General features: G+C 42.5%; 5 non-coding genes across 5 annotated transcripts; all 5 read right to left on the reverse strand.

The window, feature by feature from the left end:
• Positions 1-12273: 12273 nt before the first annotated feature.
• Positions 12274-12486, reverse strand: LOC143729995 (small nucleolar RNA U3). Its single transcript, XR_013200238.1, has one exon. It is a non-coding gene; the product is annotated as a small nucleolar RNA U3 (small nucleolar RNA).
• Positions 12487-13464: 978 nt separating this feature from the next.
• Positions 13465-13678, reverse strand: LOC143729964 (small nucleolar RNA U3). The gene has a single exon (XR_013200210.1). It is a non-coding gene; the product is annotated as a small nucleolar RNA U3 (small nucleolar RNA).
• A 1470-nt stretch (positions 13679-15148) lies between these two features.
• Positions 15149-15362, reverse strand: LOC143729914 (small nucleolar RNA U3). Its single transcript, XR_013200165.1, has one exon. It is a non-coding gene; the product is annotated as a small nucleolar RNA U3 (small nucleolar RNA).
• Positions 15363-16828: 1466 nt separating this feature from the next.
• On the reverse strand, positions 16829-17042 carry LOC143730326 (small nucleolar RNA U3). Its single transcript, XR_013200533.1, has one exon. It is a non-coding gene; the product is annotated as a small nucleolar RNA U3 (small nucleolar RNA).
• Positions 17043-18498: 1456 nt separating this feature from the next.
• Positions 18499-18712, reverse strand: LOC143729911 (small nucleolar RNA U3). The gene has a single exon (XR_013200163.1). It is a non-coding gene; the product is annotated as a small nucleolar RNA U3 (small nucleolar RNA).
• Positions 18713-18882: the final 170 nt, after the last annotated feature.

The following is an 18882-nucleotide window of genomic DNA, read 5'->3' on the forward strand; positions in this document are numbered from 1 at the left end:
TATGTCATGGGAGTCGAAAAAACAGACGAATATTTCCTGTTTTATTTTGCACGACGCAGCGAAGCAATCCCGACAGACGTGCTTGTTAAAATATAGCACCAAAAAAATCCAAAACCTAAAAACATTTTTAATCATAAGTGCTATTTGATAAATGTTATTTGGATCCGAACGACAGACGTATAATTCCTGTTGTCCATATTAGTGTGTGGACGCGAAGAAATCCTTCCGTGCACACGTGTGTCGAATAGAAAAAACCCGCCGAGGTTTAAAATTCATAAGCGAACACGTGTGAATCATAGCGCTAATTGTTGTATGTGGGAATCGAAAAACCGATGCCTAATTCCTGTTGTCCCTATGTGTGTGTGTAGAAAAAAAATCCTGCCACGCCGTTTTGTGAAATATAGCCGAAAAAAAAAAAAAACGCTGAGATTTTATTTTGGATAAGTGTGATCTTACAAAAAACAAAGCGTCTGCACGCTCAAATTTGAATCACACATGGAAGCAGGCTGGTTGTTATTCCGCTGACAAACACTAGAGGGCAGCACTTAGGCCTAAGTGCTTGACAGTTCTCGAATTACGCACCGCCCCCTGACTTTACCCTCCATGAGCGAAATAGCGCCATCTCGTGGACACTAGTAACGAGGTCGTCTTTTCCTAAACAATCTCTCTCATCGAAATTTCAGATTTTTCCAGTGAATTTCTGAAATTGTGTTTCTAACTTTCAATGCATGTGTAGGTTCCAGTTTTACTAACATGATTTCACTCCCGACTGTGTACACTTATTTTGAATTTGGTTCAAACCACAGTTGAATTTAAAATTTAAAAGTAAGCAGTAGCAGTTTCTGATGACCACTTAGGAGGAATGCGCCCCTTGTGGCCTCCCCCCTCTACGTCAGCTCATCACTTAGTTCCTAACATCATTCTTTTCTGAAGTGGCTTTCTCCCAGTTGGTTTTATTTTGGTTATTATCATTGATACCTCACTGTAGTCGTGATCATCATCATAATGCCAACCTTTAATTTCCTACACTTATTCAAATTTGGTTTGAAACAAACAAATGTCAAGATCAATTTGAATTAAGTCTCCTTTCCTGTTGGGAATGGTTTTATGGCTTTATTTCTATATTTCCTTTTTCAAATTATTTTTAATAATTTTGATTTGATACGTTACGTACTGTATTTGATATGTTATGACAACTGTATCCTTACTATTCTAGAAGTTACTTAACATCTATGCATACACTTGATTTGAATTGTATTTAAACCAGTTTGAATGCAATTTAAATCAAGTTCTCTGTCAGCCAGGTTGACCACTAAGAGGAAGTGGCCCAAGACCACTAAGGGGAAGTGGCTTCCTGCTGCACTTAATCTCTTCTCTGAATGGAGGCTAGGTTGTTCTGATAATTAACATTGTCATAATTCCCTTTTTGTTTGTACCATAATTTTAGTAAAGCCGTTGCCTTTGATTTTTCGACAAAAAATAGACACTCAATTTGATTTAGATAGAGAGAGCTTTAATTCACGTTGAGGTTCACTTGTCCTTCATCCTGTTTTGTGTTTGTAGGTAGAAATTTCTCTCGGGCTGTGGTGATTTGACAGTCATCTCTGCTTGGGGTCCAGCAAAATGGTTCGTCTGACCTGCGTCACCAGCGCTGACTGAGCACGAGTCTCGGACTTTCCTGTATTTCTCCGTTGGTGCAGCCCGCAACACGACATCACCAATTTGGCACTGCCGGTTGCGTTCAAGGTTGGGTTGCGTGAGGGCACACATCAGTACAGATATGCGGAAGGGCCCGGGACACTGCTGTCAAGTGTTTGGGGACGACAGAAAGACCAACCACAATGCTGACTCCAACCCGAATGACCTCAGTTCACCCCAGGGAAACTAGAAAAGGTATTAAATCCATCACTTAGTATTGGCCACAGAATCTAGAGATTCCCCCGGTCATTGAAGTGTTGGCTCCCTCCTACTCTCCGAGCCACAAAGCGCAGGCTTAGGCCTCCTCTTCCCCTGTAACACTTCCTGTGTACTATTAACGCCATTTCATTACAGACCTTTCCATCTTGGATGGTTGCATGTTACTTCAAACTTTGCTATCTTGCCATTGCTGTTTTCTGTTGTGCTCTGTTCCTTTCAGTTCACCTAGAGACAGAACCTATCTGAGACAACAAGGAACGCTGAATAATAGTTTGACAACCAAGCCGTTAGCATCAACAGGTGACCCCTAAGTTACCGCCCCGTTAAAAATCTTTATTCAGGCCCATGCTGACCTACCCAAATTGTCCCACCAAATGATTTAACTGTCGGCATCAGTTAACCAAATTTTCATACGCGGCATAGCCCGTATTATAGCTTGTTAAACGTAGAACGAACTGGGATTTGTCTCTCTGTGTGTGTGTTGTGTTCCTCTCGCCCACAGTGAAGCCAGTATGTTCCGGTCCTACAGTCCCACAACCCGCTGGGACAACCTGGAGACATGGCTGAGATTCATGACACCTCCATTCCTGACCAAGGTCGCCAGTGACTCAGAGCCGCCGAGCCAAGAGCATCGCAGACGTGGACAGGCTGATGGCGCACAAACCAAGCCAAAGCTCCCACAACAAAGACCGGTCAGACACGTCAACCTCACTTGCCAGCTCATCGCACAAGCACGTCTCCACGAAAGGAGCCGCATCGCCCTGGAGCACGAAGTTGCAACGCTAAGGATGCAAGCCGAGGATGACAACGACCCCGAGCTACAGAAGGAAGTGGAAAGACTTCAAACTGCCCTATCTGATCTTCATCTGCACATAGACCAAAGAGTGCAGTCAGAGAAAAGAACCAGAGAGGAACTCAACGAGAAACTCCGACAAAAGTGAAGCCCCTTGCAAAGAGCAGAGACTGAACTTAAAGAGACTCGAAAGCCACGGCCTGCGAAAGAAACTCGCAAGAGGCCCGTGCTACCATCCACAAGCTCGTTCAGCAGAGACAAGATCTCGAACACGAACTTGACACCGTTCACACAGAGTTGAAGCCCTCTTATAGACTGCAGAAGGACCGGGAAGGGGAAACGCACACCACAAAGTTTCCCTGACCAGCCAGTCCGCACCTTTCAGCCAAGAACCCAGAGCTGTACAAGGGGGTGAAAGCCCACTGTTCAAAACATCACCAGCCAGCCCACAAGAACCCCCGTCAGCAGCGAGGGGGGAAGAGCATTTCCAGGAGAGCCCCGGCCACTAACCACGGCATGGCTCCCAAAAGACTTAACAAGCTGGCCAGAAACATCCCTATGTCCACTCCGAACCATGCAGGAGGCAACAACGTGCACGGCACCCGCAGGACATTGACTTTCACTTACAAACTGTTACCAACGTCACCGCGTGGGACAGATTGTACCTGCTCAGAATCACGTCCAGTCGTGATGCGCGCAGCTTCCTCGACCGTCAACCAGAGACAGTCAAGTCGGACTACCAGCCGCTGCGGCAGGCCTTCACTAAAGAATTCTCTGATCCAGAATCAGACCAAAGACTTATCACAGCCATGGACCTCAATCAGTCTGGCATGGAGGATGATTTCAACTTCAGAACTTTGTCTCTCCGAAATCTGCAACCCACAGTGAGTCATCATCTAGACATCCTGGCCTGACCACATAGCATGACTACTCAACAGCTAAAAGAAGCTTACACAAAGCAAAAGACTGTGTCCGAAAAGACTTTGAAAAACCCCACAATCTACTCTGTCTCTGAGCCCTACTCAGAGCTGCCTCTAGAGGGCGCCCCACAACACCATAGCCCTGTTTACAGAGAGTCAAGACCGTTCCAGGCCAACAGAGGGCAGCACTACTGCGATGGTGCTCGTCCAAGACACCAGAGCGAGGGCTTTGACAGATTCTGGGACCTGCAACAACCACCCGACCACCCAAAAGGTGGAGCCACATGGGAAACCGACCAATGGCCCAGAAAGAGCCGAGCCCCATCGACCAGACCATCAAGCCCAGACAGCCCAGAGCGGAACCCCTCTTGACATGCCACTGGTAAGCACAAGTCTGAACCCACATCAGAAAAAAAAAGTGCCGCCACATCTGAGACAGCTGAGACCCTGAAGTCGCTGAAAGAGCTTCTTCACAAAAGACTTTCCAAAGGAGACAAGAGGGACGAGACGGACATCCTATGTCTAAGCGTAAGACCTGAACCAGGCAACCAGAACACTGCTCGTCAGCCTCAGAGCACAGAGCTAACTGTCACATCACAAAATGACACCATCAGCCAGTCACCACAGCTGACAGCTGCCCAGCCTGAGCAGGACGGCACAAGTTCCCATGTTTTGGCTACCTGCCTCCGCAGCAAACCACATGAGACCGGCCCTAACCGCCCATCGATCACCACACCAGCCCCTACGCTAAGACTCCTGGGGAACCTGATCGAAAAGGGGGGTGGCCCGGAAACTCTACCTAGCCATCACTTTGGAAAATGAGGTGAGCCTGGAAGCCCTGGTAGACACCGGCTCAGACCTCACTTTAATGTCAGCTCAGCCCTTTGAAAGACTCGGCACTAAAGCTAAGAGCAAAGATCGAACTCTTATACCCCAAACGTGACAGCTGAACGTGCAGTCGTACAGCCAGACTCCAAGGTCACAGAGTTCCCAGGAACTCCAGCAGCCATCCATGGGTACACAGCCTCAGCACCAAGTCAAGATTCAAGTTCGCTACCCTGCACCTTCCAGCTCGCCAAAGACCAAGAAATGCTGCTCAACGATGCGTGAACTGAATACAGAAGGCCTCTAACACAGAAGGCCTCCTCAGAAAGGGTCCCTAAGATCCCATTGATTCCGAACTGCAAAACCAGAAGGCACACAGAATGAACACAATGCAAGACTCTGTAAAAGGGTCCCTGATCAGCATAGAACATAGAACTTGTAAAAGTTGATGAAAATGTGTGCTCAAAGAGTTGCAAAACTCTGCATTCGTAAAATTAGAATTTTACTGATTTAAAAATCTTAAATGGACGTGTAAATCTCAACGGCCAACAGACTATGAACGACTCTTTTGAAACAAACAGTTTCTAGATGCTGGTTGAATTGGCACTGCTAAACATTTCCATGACAATGAAAGGTTACAGGAAACACTAGCTCCAAATAAGGCATACGTCACCTTGACGCCATAGTGTAGGAAAACCACCTGAGTTTAAACTACTGTAAACCTACAGGTGTGCATTTGATCATTGCGATCCAAACGGAACACAACATGCGATAAGCATTTTGATCACTGGTTGCTGGCTTGTCTAAATGCAGATAAAACAATAGCTGGAATTGACATCTCTACTATAAGTGAAAGAGTCTTAGATTTCCAACTAATATAAGTAAGTTCAGCAGTAAAGCGTAAGTCTGTTTGACAAAAAAAAAAATTCTCATCTCAGCAGCTTGTAAACTGTACCGATATCTATCCTGCTTTGGTTAAAGAAATCCAAATTGCAGTATTGCTAAACCTGTTTCTGACAAAGAAAGCTCAGGACAGTGTTATATATACGTAGACCTGGGTGATGCTCCCCTTTCTACAATGTAAAGGCCTTACAAATTATTGTTAGATTGATGTAATTCACCTAAAAATTTTAGCTGCATCTACAATCAGAGAGCTACCTAGCGATCAAAACTGTTCACTCGCTGAAGAGCCAGCGTTTATGCATGAGGGACGTAACTACATAGGCTTAGACAAGCTTTGACTTACAGCAAATCTATTTCCTTACTCTGTAAACAAATAGAATAAGTTGTGTAAAGTAAAGAGAAGAGTTCCATGAGTAAAATTAGCAAATGTCAAAACACATTTGCATTTTACTAAATGTAACATCAAGTTCTTGAAAGACTTAAAGTATAGGCGCCCCCTTTTAACCCGTTTAAACATGCATAACTCATTAAAAAGGTGCAGACATTCTTCAGGTACTGTCGAATTGTTCTGACATGCTCTGGTTCCCATGACAACGACTTGTCACAGGAAGTGCTAACTCGTGATGTCACTTTGTAAACAATCCAGCCTAGGTGGCTAAGCTAACCTAACCTAGCGTCCATCCAGCTTAGGCTAAGCTAACCTAACCTAGCATCCATCCATCCAGCTTAGGCTAAGCTAACCTAACCTAGGATCCATCTAGCTTAGGCTAGGCTAACCTAACCTAACATCCATCCAGCTTAGGCTAAGCTAAATAATAACTTCTACAGTTAGCAGTTAGCATTATTTACTTGAAGCCTTAATTACAGCTGCTGTTTATACAGCCCAAAGTATTCTAGAATACTTTCTTTAACCCCAGTTAGGGTTTGTAATTCTTCACTTTCCGTACTTTCAATTCTGCTCAGTTAAAGTTCACCTTCACTAGTTTAGGCATAGTCCTTGCTGAGCACTGTAGGCTAAATCGCCAATTAAACTTAAGCTTAAGTACATGTAAAATGTGTAGCTAAAGAAGAATCTGTATAGTAATGAGAATTTTCATCAGCATGTTGACTAAACCTTTGAAGGGACACACAGAGTGGTCGTGAACACGCAACCGCTGTAACCCACCATGGAGTGTTGGTCCAAGCGAATTCAAAGTTTAGTCACTAGTGCTACTGACTATTCTCACATTCAGATCATTCCCGCTGTTTTGACCACTCACCTACGTTTTATTTTTATTTTTACTTTAATAATAATAGCAGTCAGCTATTACCTTGTCTTTTCGGTCATCTATATGATCCAATTCCATTTCCTCTCTTGTTGGAATGTGGTTCCATTTCCCATAGGGCCCAGAAAGGAAACAGAGACACCTTTATTTGTGATTTTGTTTATTTTCAACAAGTGCACTCATTTTTATGACCCTGCAACACAAGTAATTTCAACGATTACTAGGGCATAACTATAGTCCTGAGGATTGATAATAAGCATAATTTGAATAGGAAAGCTGTCCTTTTTCCCCCTATCATTCACTTCGTCAAGCCGTAGTGAACCACTACAAAAGTCCAGAGAAATAATTTAGTCATAAGAACCATCTTAAGTCATTTATTTAATCTCGGATAGGCCCTTTCCAGGAAATACTATCGGAACCAACATAAGTCTTAGCCTCCTAACATCCACAGCTAAGATAAGGATACAAGACACACTTCACTAGCTAGATACACGTGAAACGCATAGCTTTATGCTACATTCCTAGCGAACCCATTAAACCTTGGTTCTGAACTTTTAGGGTCATGCATTAGTCTCACCACAAGTGCGACAAAATGTCACAGAGCCTCTGCTTAACCTGACCTTAACGTTCCAGCTTACCAAAGACTATGACAAACAATGGACACTATGAGAAACCACCTCTCATAACCCTCCAACCACCCACGAACGCCGTCTGCACCCACCGACAACCAATGCCCCAGACAACCGACGTCAACCGGCACATGCTGCGTGCACAAGACAACATTCAGCGTTCTGCACCTGATGCCATCTCTGCGCCACAGCTTGTGGTGCCACAGTGCAAAAGGGGGGTCATGCCAATGTATGACCATGACGCACCATGTGCTGCACACCGCAGCACCAGAGACACTTGCAAGACACCGAACCAAGTGGCATACCGGCGTCCTCAAAAGCGGAAAGACTGTCCTAGCCAACCAAGGACGACACTCGCTGAAATTTTTCCTCTCTTTCTCTCTCCCTTTCACTTTTACCAGGATGCTGCTGTGCCTCAAGCCAACCAGAGGGCAGCCGCAATCAGACATCTCACCAGGTCCGGCATCAGGCATCGTCCTAACGGAACAACCAGGACTCCTTTTCTGCCGGACCCGCACTCAGAAAGTGTATGTGCCACCTGATCCTCGCAACGCCTACAGAACACAATACAGCTGGGTAGGGGCCGATGGACAGAAGACACCCTCACTCACGCTGAGGCCGATGTCGAGCACATGCTCAACGAACTTGAGAAAATGACTATCACACAAGCGGAGTTAGGTGGACACAACCACCGCTCCAAACAGTTCCGGGGAGCTTTGCCCGGAGCCGCCGCCACTCTGTTTAACACTTGTATGTCCAGTGTGAATACAGTGAACCTAGCCACCGTGAGGTGGCATGCAGCCGAAATCCAGACAGAGATTCCACAGATAAAAAAGCAACTCGCAACACAGAGTGCATCCCTGCAGACCATCGACAAGACACTAAAGGGGATTGTGGTAATTTTCAACACTCACAGCGTTCTGCTGACCCAGAGAGTGAACTCCATGAAACAGCTGTTTACTGTCTTCCAGAATGACTTTGCTCAAACTCAGCTGGTAACAGCCCTGATAATAGACACGCTGCTGGAGGTGAACTCCTCCACTGACAGCCTAGCCATGGGTAGAATTCCACCGCACCGGATACCCTTAAGCCTTGTGCAAACCGTGCTGGCTTCCGCCATCACCACGCCAGCTGTCTCTCTACAAATACACCTTGCCTACTCGCTGGGTAGTGCCAGCCCACTCTGCGTCGACCCCAAGCAGAGAGAAGTGGGTTTTGCTCCGGAACTTACCCATCATAGAGCCAAGCCGAATCTACCGGCTCAAGAACATTGTCAATGTCAGCGAATTGACATGTATCCTATCGACACAGCCCTCCAAGCTTGGTCTCAACTGCCCTACTTAACCACCACACCTGCTGTCCAATCCTGGATTGCGGCCGACCCTACGCTGGGTACCTCTATCAACCACACCCAGACGCTCGACAGTCATCCTGCGCAAGAGGCTCAACGAGGTGCGAACATCTACAGCCAAGCCCACGGGACCCTCAGGAAGAGGGTACCACGCTGGAGGCTGCGTCGAACTTGATCAAGCTGAGCCCTCAGCCTCAGCCTGAGAGCACCTGCTACCCGATCATCATGATTCACCTGTCATCCGTCCATTGTGATGATTGTTGTCCGATTAAGTCCACACAGGGACTTCATCAGACAAAAAGGGGGACTGTAAGGACTGGGCTAAGTGGGTGAATCTGAATAACTAAATACATCCGGCTAAAGACCAAAAATCTCTGAATGTAAATTAACCCAAGCACACACACACAAACACACACACATTCCCCCACCAGTGAAGACCACACTCAGGACAGAGCGTGGTGTCCGATTACAAGACATTTTATGACTGATCGGAATGTCCCAAAGGAAGTGGATTCCAAAGCGAAAAGAAACTTCTTTTCTTTAAAAGACATTTAACCAGATATATTCAATGTGTTTTTATGTGTGTCCATTTGCCCATGTCACATTGGAATGACTATGATTTTATCGCAGCTTAAAGTGAATTATAAATACCTTCATTAATCATTTTAAATATAACTGTCTATTCCCATAACTTGTACACATAGTTCTGGACACCTCCAGAATGCTTTCGGTGTGATCAATCAGAATACGTACAGTAATATCCAGTAAAATATAGTTTACTATGTTTTCCATCTTTGAAGGGAAAAGAGACCAAAACTAACATCACTGGTGTTCTTAGATAACGGCGTTTACGACCCAAAGGAATGTTCACAGAACTGTGGCCCTCTCTGAATTCTAACCAAGGAGGAGAAATGAATCCTGTATTCATATATATATATATGCTATTATATATCCACTTGAGAATTTTATGAACAATGTATCTAAGTTCCCTATTTCATGAGTTGCCTTTTTGTGGTTTGGTCTATGTTTCTCGACAACTCTAATGCGATAATGTTTTAAACTTTGCCAACTAATGTTTAACCAAATCCATTTGTGGCAAGTTTGGTCTCGATAAACTCCAATCTTCATTCCCCATTTGTTAATTGACATTACATTTTGCTAAACTTGTGACACATTAGTATTATAAGAATTGTGAAGATTCTGCTCTTAAACACCCTAATTTCGTCGGTTTCAAATGTCTCTCTCTTAGACAAAGAGCAATAAAAACCAAAGTCCCGCCTGTGAAATTCCAACCCTCTAATTGGCCAAGTCAACAGGAAGAGGCCGGATTTCTCCAAGGTGATAAATGACGCTTCCCCCCTCCGCTCGCTCTGTTACTTCGCCTGTCTTTGTGTCATAATGTAAGGTCTCGCCTCCGGGCGAGCTCTTCGCCTTTCTTTTATTTGTTTCTAGTTTAGTTTGTGTTTTTCAGTCTTAGATAAGTCTCTGTGTTTAATTCCAATCGACGAGTGAAAAGAACACCGCATGACATATCTCTTCAGCAAATCCATCTACAAGGGACCTTTAAACGAGCGCGCGCTCGTTTTGAAGGAGAAACACGCGCACGTGACCACGTGGCGAGAGACGCACACACGCTTCTTCACCAGCCATGCGAAGATGTGACGTTAACTCCGCGTGATTTCCCCGTAGAGATCTTTATTTCTTTTCTTTGTTAGTCAAAGTTTTGTTTTCCGTAGTTGACTCTGTTCACTTCCACAAAGTGAAACGAACTTAGCCGAACTATTTTCCTTTGGTAATGTCACCCCAAAGACTTGGAAACTCAGCACCCAGTGACGCTTCCTAAAGGACTCCGCTCACGCACGCGCAGGAATGCCGCGACACAGAGAGACCCAGAAACTTAAGTATATCTCTTTATAGAGCTTCTAAGAAGCATTAAGATGATGTTTTCGTGTTGTTACAGACAGGGGACTGTCAGGGGGAATGTTGCCAATGCTCTCTCTCTCTCTCTCTCTCTTCCTCTTCCGCTCTCACACGTGTTTCCATTGTCCACACTCTATGCATTTCTCGTTCATCGATGCCTTATCGTGTATTGTTGTTTATTATGTTTGTAAATACATATATCCCATGTAACCGTAGTAAATACATAAGTAGTTCTGCCTTATTAAATTCATTAAATTCATCTGATTGATGTACTGCCTTTTTGCTCATTTTCAAGTCCCTTAAGTGCCAAAAGATCTTATAGCAACAAGCTTACAAATTAAAGATACTTTAAAGAGTATGTGTTTATAGGGCAGGAAACCCAATTCTTGTGGCCACAGAATTGCTTTTCCTGAAATCCTATAAAGTAAGATGATATTGTGGAGTCTCACAAATATTAGTCTGACAATTAAGCTAATTAATTTAGCCTGTTTTGTAAGACGTGGTCCGTGTAGTTAATTGCAATCAACTTGTGGTTAAGTGCAAGGATACACAGACATGCATGCAGGTAAAACGACATATCATCCCTTATCGGGAGTTTTATTAACATGTAAGACTGATCTAATCCAAACATGTATGAATAATTATTAATTAACCAATTATTAATTATGATATGCAAATTCCCCACGGATTAGATCCGCCCCAGAGTCTTTACAAGGTATTAATTATAACTTGTGTTTTAAATTTAAATTCACACAAAATCCTAATTGTCCTGTTACATATGTATGTAAGAGAAGAAAATAATTAATTTTCTATATATATCTGAGTTTTGCGTTCGTCGCAGTTGTGACGTCATTGTCGCGTTGCGCGCGCTCTCGCTTCAGTCCGCGGGATGTCTGAGCGGAGCGAGGTATGTAATGTGTGCACTCCTGTTCAAAAGAGTGTTATAAGTGAAAATAATCCCTAATTAAGTGATTTGATTTTCTTAAAATGTAAAGGAGTATGTACAAGTATGTGATTTTCCCTTTTGAAGCTGTTTTCCCTGCATGAGTGAAAGTTTAACCCAGTGAATGCAGTATCACGTTGTTAGTATGTTAGTGTGAAAGTAGGCCTGTGAAGCGTGTCTGTTGATATCTTTTCTATGTTCAAATGTTTGAGAGGAGAAGGCTGATTAAAACCACACTACATTGAATGCAACAAATAATTACTGCATTTTTCAATTCATGCAGGTATGGTTATAAATTGTTTTTGTGATTTCTTTGTGTTCAACCGTATTGTTATATAAAATGCTGGAATGTGGGTGATTTAAAGATGTATATTTTATGAGTTTGATTGGTGTCAATGTATATTCAGAGAAATATATATATATATATATATATATATATATATATATATATATGTAAATATATATATATATATATATATATATATAGTATATTGTTGATACACCTGATGTTATATTAATTATTACTATTTTCTTTATATTTTTTATTACTGTAAATGAGATTGTACATTGTGAGCTCGCTTCAGTCCGCGGGAGGTCTGAGCGGAGCGAGGAGAAGGCTGATTAAAACCACACTACATTGAATGCAACAAATAATTACTGCATTTATCAATTCATGCAGATAAAGAACCTCTGAACCAGCGTTTCGACTTCAGTCTTTATTCATCACACAACACAACACAACACAACGCAGAGGGGTAGCCGAGTCGTAATAGCAGAGACACGCAAGCCCGAACCGGCTACACAAACACCACTCAGAACATACTCCTTTCTTCAATATTGCAAAAAGCAATACAGAACACTCATCAACGACACAGAGCTCACAACCAAAGTCACTGCTTTGTGCCCAATTCATGCTCAGAAACGAGCATCATGACTCTTCTTAAGAGGTTGGGAGACAAGCATTTCGGAACACATTTCCAAACAAGGAACTATAGAAATGATCCCTGAAAATATACTCTTAACAGTTTATAGAAACTCAATTGGCATTCCATTCTGCTGCGCTTCTCCTCTAAAATGGTTTTGCATAGTTGAATTTTGTAGGCGCTAAAGTTTACATGACATTTTAGCAGACACATCGAGGCCAAAAGCAGAAAGGACTTCCACAATCTCTTTGAAGCCGACTGTTAAGATATGTGAAATACAAACAACAATCCATAATGTCTTACTTTTTTGCAGCATAGCTACCCGTTTCATGCTTTGTAGTTCATTCGTTGAAGCCAAATTTAGAAAACCTTTAATAGAAGTCACACACACACATTAACAATTCTTTATGTAGACATTTAACTCTTCAGCTGGTTTCTCTCTTGGCCAACGTGTGCTTCAGCACCTCATACTGAAGAATTCTGTCCTTCAAACCATCTAACCTTGAGTGTAGCAGAGTTCTCAATTTTATGGTGACCTCCATTAGGCCATCATTGCCTACAGCTGTGGGTGGTTCCAGGTTCGGAGTGTGAGTAGGTGGAAATGTTCATGATTGATTTCTTTTCCTAGCCGTGAGCTTCTCCATTGGTCCTGGGCTCCTCTTTCCAATATTGGACTGCCACAAAGCATTCCAGAAAAGCTTCTAAAACAATCCACTTTCTCAAAAGGCACAAATGTCAAACAACGCTCAGATCATACCCCTTTCTTCAACTTCGACAACAGCAACACAGAAACTTCATCAACGACACAGAGCTGACGTCCAACGAAAAAGTCAAAAACCTACCAACAATTGCTAACTTATGCATTTCAGAAACTTGACATTGATTGCATTCTTAGAAAACTTGCAATGGCTGACCTTGAATTGGGCACGTATCCAAAGCACTCTTTACTCTAAAACCCACTTTTTGCAACTGCTGTCATAGACAACACACAGTTCCGCATTTCAACAAAGTTTGCTACATAGGACCTACAGATGCAAAAACAAAACAATTACAAAATGAGACTTAAATACCAAACACCACTCAGAACATACTCCTTTCTTCAATATTGCAAAAAGCAATAACGAACGCTCATCAACGACACAGAGCTCACAGCCAAAGTCACTGCTCTGCACCCAATTCATGTTCAGAAAGGAGCATCATGACTCTTCATCGTGGGTTGGGAGACAAACACTTTCGAAACACATTTCCATGCAAAGAACTATAGAAATGATCCCTGAAAATATAATGTTATCGGTTTATAGAAACTCAATTGGTATTCCATTCTGCTGCGCTTCTCCTCTAAAATGGTTTTGCGTAGTTGAATTTTGTAGGCGCTAAAGTTTACGTGACATTTTAGCGCACACATCGGAGCCAAAAGTAGAAAGGACTTCCACAATATCTTTGAAGCCGACTGTTAAGATAAGTGGAATACAAACAACAATCCATAATGTCATACTTTTTTGCAGCATAGCTACCCGTTTCATGCTTTGTAGTTCATTCGTTGAAGCTAAATTTAGAAAATCTTTTAATAGAAGTCACACACACATTAACAATTCTTTATGTAGACATTTCAGAAACCTGACGTAATTTGAGCACTTAGAAAACATGCTATGACTGACATCGAAATGTGAAATGAACCCGTGTCAGGCCCGTTTTTTCAATAACACCTGATTTTCATATCTGCTGTCTTATCCGAGATGCAATACCACATCGCTGGAAACATTTCTAGTTTTTGCAGTGATATTGTATTGTATCTTGGATGAGACAACGTATGCCTTATACAAAGGATAATGTGATTCGGGCCCCAAGACGAGGAGAGGTTTAAACTGCCGCAAAACACAACCACAAGAGAGATGGGAGCCGGGTTAACAGAAATGATCTTTCATTTAGCCAAGAACTTAGGAATTTAAACTGGTACTTAGGTTCCTCCCGGGCTGTGGTATGAACAAACCGGGCTTTGTTCCACACATCTGTTACAACGCTAGGCCACTTTAAAAGGGGAAGACAGAACTGAAGAAAGGCAACATCATTTAAGAAGATTTTGCAAGTCTAACTCTGTCTTCTTACTCTTCAGCTGGTTTCTCTCTTGGCCAACGTGTGCTTCAGCACCTCATACTGAAGAATTCTGTCCTTCAAACCATCTAACCTTGAGTGTAGCAGAGTTCTCAATTTTATGGTGACCTCCATTAGGCCATCATTGCCTACAGCTGTGGGTGGTTCCAAGTTTGGAGTGTGAGTAGGTGGAAATGTTCATGATTGATGTCTTTTCCTAGCCGTGAGCTTCTCCATTGGTCCTGGGCTCCTCTTTCCAATATTGGACTGCCACAAAGCGTTCCAGAAAAGCTTCTAAAACAATCCACTTTCTCAAAAGGCACAAATGTCAAACAGCGCTCAGATCATACCCATTTCTTCAACATCGACAACAGCAACACAGAAACTTCATCAACGACACAGAGCTGACGTCCAACGAAAAAGTCAAAAACCTACCAACAATTGCTAACTTAAGCATTTCAGAAACTTGACATTGATTGCATTCTTAGAAAACTTGCAATGGCTGACCTTGAATTGGGCACGTATCCAAAGCACTCTTTACTCTAAAACCCACTTTTTGCAACTGCTGTCATAGACAACACACAGTTCCGCATTTCAACAAAGTTTGCTGCATAGGACCTACAGATGCAAAAACAAAACAATTACAAAATGAGACTTAAATACCAAACACCCCTCAGAACATACTCCTTTCTTCAATATTGCAAAAAGCAATAAAGAACGCTCATCAACGACACAGAGCTCACAACCAAAGTCACTGCTCTGTGCCCAATTCATGCTCAGAAAGGAGCATCATGACTCTTCATCGTGGGTTGGGAGAAAAGCACTTTCAAAACACATTTCCAAGCAAAGAACTATAGAAATGATCCCTGAAAATATAGTCTTGTTGGTTTATAGAAACTCAATTGGCATTCCATTCTGCTGCGCTTCTCCTCTCAAATGGTTTTGCGTAGTTGAATTTTGTAGGCGCTAAAGTTTATGTGACATTTTAGCGCACACATCGGAGCCAAAAGCAGAAAGGACTTCCGAAATCTCTTTGAAGCCGACTGTTAAGATATGTGGAATACAAACAACAATCCATAATGTCATACTTTTTTGCAGCATAGCTACCCGTTTCATGCTTTGTAGTTCATTCGTTGAAGCTACATTTAGAAAATCTTTTAATAGAAGTCACACACACATTAACAATTCTTTATGTAGACATTTCAGAAACCTGACGTCATTTGAGCACTTAGAAAACATGCTATGACTGACATCGAAATGTGAAATGAACCCGTGTCAGGCCCGTTTTTTCAATAACATCTGATGTTCATATCTGCTGTCTTATCCGAGATGCAATACCACATCGCTGGAAACATTTCAAGTTTTTGCAGTGATATTGTATTGTATCTTGGATGAGACAACGTTTGCTTTATACAAAGGATGCTGTGACACGGGCCCCAAGACGAGGAGAGGTTTAAGCTGCAACAAAACACAACCACAAGAGAGACGGGAGCCGGGGTAACAGAAATGATCTTTTATTTAGCCAAGAACTTAGGAATTTAAACTGGTACTTAGGTTCCTCACGGGCTGCGGTATCAACAAACCGGGCTTTGTTCCACACATCTGTTACAACGCTAGGCCACCTTAAAAGGGGAAGACAGAATTGAAGAAAGGCAACATCATTAAAGAAGATTTTGCAAGTCTAACTCTGTCTTCTTACTCTTCAGCTGGTTTCTCTCTTGGCCAACGTGTGCTTCAGCACCTCTGAAGGATTCTGTCCTTCGAACCATCTAACCTTGAGTGTAGCAGAGTTCTCAATTTTATGGTGACCTCCATTAGGCCATCATTGCCTACAGCTGTGGGTGGTTCCATGTTTGGAGTGTGAGTAGGTGGAAATGTTCATGATTGATTTCTTTTCCTAGCCGTGAACTTCTCCATTGGTCCTGGGCTCCTCTTTCCAATATTGGACTGCCACAAAGCATTCCAGAAAAGCTTCTAAAACAATCCACTTTCTCAAAAGGCACAAATGTCAAACAACGATCAGATCATACCCCTTTCTTCAACTTCGACAACAGCAACACAGAAACTTCATCAACGACACAGAGCTGACGTCCAACGAAAAAGTCATAAACCTACCAACAATTGCTAACTTATGCACTTCAGAAACTTGACATTGATTGCATTCTTAGAAAACTTGCAATGGCTGACCTTGAATTGGGCACGTATCCAAAGCACTCTTTACTCTAAAACCCACTTTTTGCAACTGCTGTCATAGACAACACACAGTTCCGCATTTCAACAAAGTTTGCTGCATATGACCTACAGATGCCAAAACAAAACAATTACAAAATTAGACTTAAATACCAAACACCACTCAGAACATACTCCTTTCTTCAATATTGCAAAAAGCAATAAAGAACGCTCATCAACGACACAGAGCTCACAACCAAAGTCACTGCTCTGTGCCCAATTCATGCTCAGAAAGGAGCATCATGACTCTTCATCGTGGGTTGGGAGACAAGCACTTTCAAAACACATTTCCAAGCAAAGAACTATAGAAATGATCCCTGAAAATATAGTCTTGTTGGTTTATAGAAACTCAATTGGCATTTCATTCTTCTGCGCTTCTCCTCTAAAATGGTTTTGCGTAGTTGAATTTTGTAGGCGCTAAAGTTTATGTGACATTTTAGCGCACACATCGGAGCCAAAAGCAGAAAGGACTTCCGAAATCTCTTTGAAGCCGACTGTTAAGATATGTGGAATACAAACAACAATCCATAATGTCATACTTCTTTGCAGCATAGCTACCCGTTTCATGCTTTGTAGTTCATTCGTTGAAGCTAAATTTAGAAAATCTTTTAATAGAAGTCACACACACATTAACAATTCTTTATGTAGACATTTCAGAAACCTGACGTCATTTGAGCACTTAGAAAACATGCTATGACTGACATCGAAATGTGAAATGAACCCGTGTCAGGCCCGTTTTTTCAATAACATCTGATTTTCATATCTGCTGTCTTATCCGAGATGCAATACCACATCGCTGGAAACATTTCAAGTTTTTGCAGTGATATTGTATTGTATCTTGGATGAGACAACGTTTGCTTTATACAAAGGATGCTGTGACACGGGCCCCAAGACGAGGAGAGGTTTAAGCTGCAACAAAACACAACCACAAGAGAGACGGGAGCCGGGTTAACAGAAATGATCTTTTATTTAGCCAAGAACTTAGGAATTTAAACTGGTACTTAGGTTCCTCCCGGGCTGCGGTATCAACAAACCGGGCTTTGTTCCACACATCTTTTACAACGCTAGGCCACCTTAAAAGGGGAAGACAGAACTGAAGAAAGGCAACATCATTAAAGAAGATTTTGCAAGCCTAACTCTGTCTTCTTACTCTTCAGCTGGTTTCTCTCTTGGCCAACGTGTGCTTCAGCACCTCTGAAGGATTCTGTCCTTCGAACCATCTAACCTTGAGTGTAGCAGAGTTCTCAATTTTATGGTGACCTCCATTAGGCCATCATTGCCTACAGCTGTGGGTGGTTCCATGTTTGGAGTGTGAGTAGGTGGAAATTTTCATGATTGATGTCTTTTCCTAGCCGTGAGCTGCTCCATTGGTCTGGGCTCCTCTTTCCAATATTGGATTGCCAGAAAGCATTCCAGAAAAGCTTCTAAAACAATCCACTTTCTCAAAAGGCACAAATGTCAAACAACGCTCAGATCATACCCCTTTCTTCAACAGCAACACAGAAACTTCTTCAACTGCAGAGAGCTGACGTCCAACGAAAAAGTCACAAACCTACCAACAATTGCTAACTTGGGCATTTCAGAAACTTGACATTGATAGTATTTAAAGAAAATTTGCAAAGGCTGACCTCGAACTGGGCACATATCCGAAACACTCTTTACTCTAAAATCCACTTTTTACAACCTCTGTCTTAGACAACACACAGTTCCACATTTCAATAACATTTGCTGCATATGACCTACAGATGCAAAAACAAAACAATTCCAAAATGAGACTTAAATACCAAACACCACTCAGAACATACTCCTTTCTTCCATATTGCGAAAAGCAATACAGAACGCTCATCAACGACACAGAGCTCACAACCAAAGTCACTGCTCTGCACCAAATTCATACTCAGAAAGGAGCATCATGTCTCTTCATCGTGGGTTGGGAGACAAGCACTTTCAAAGCACATTTCCAAGCAAAGAACTATAGAAATGATCCCTGAAAATATAGTCTTAAGGGTTTATAGAAACTCAATCGCCATTCCATTCTGCTGCGCTTCTCCTCTATAATGGTTTTGCGTAGTTTAATTTTGTAGGCGCTAAAGTTTACGTGACATTTTAGCGCACACATCGGAGCCAAAAGCAGAAAGGGCTTCCACAATCTCTTTGAAGCCATATTGTTAAG

Source organism: Siphateles boraxobius, unplaced genomic scaffold (assembly GCF_051911475.1).
Source record: "Siphateles boraxobius isolate OS27281-9 unplaced genomic scaffold, OSU_SipBor_1 8, whole genome shotgun sequence".
NCBI classification, from domain to species: domain Eukaryota; kingdom Metazoa; phylum Chordata; class Actinopteri; order Cypriniformes; family Leuciscidae; genus Siphateles; species Siphateles boraxobius.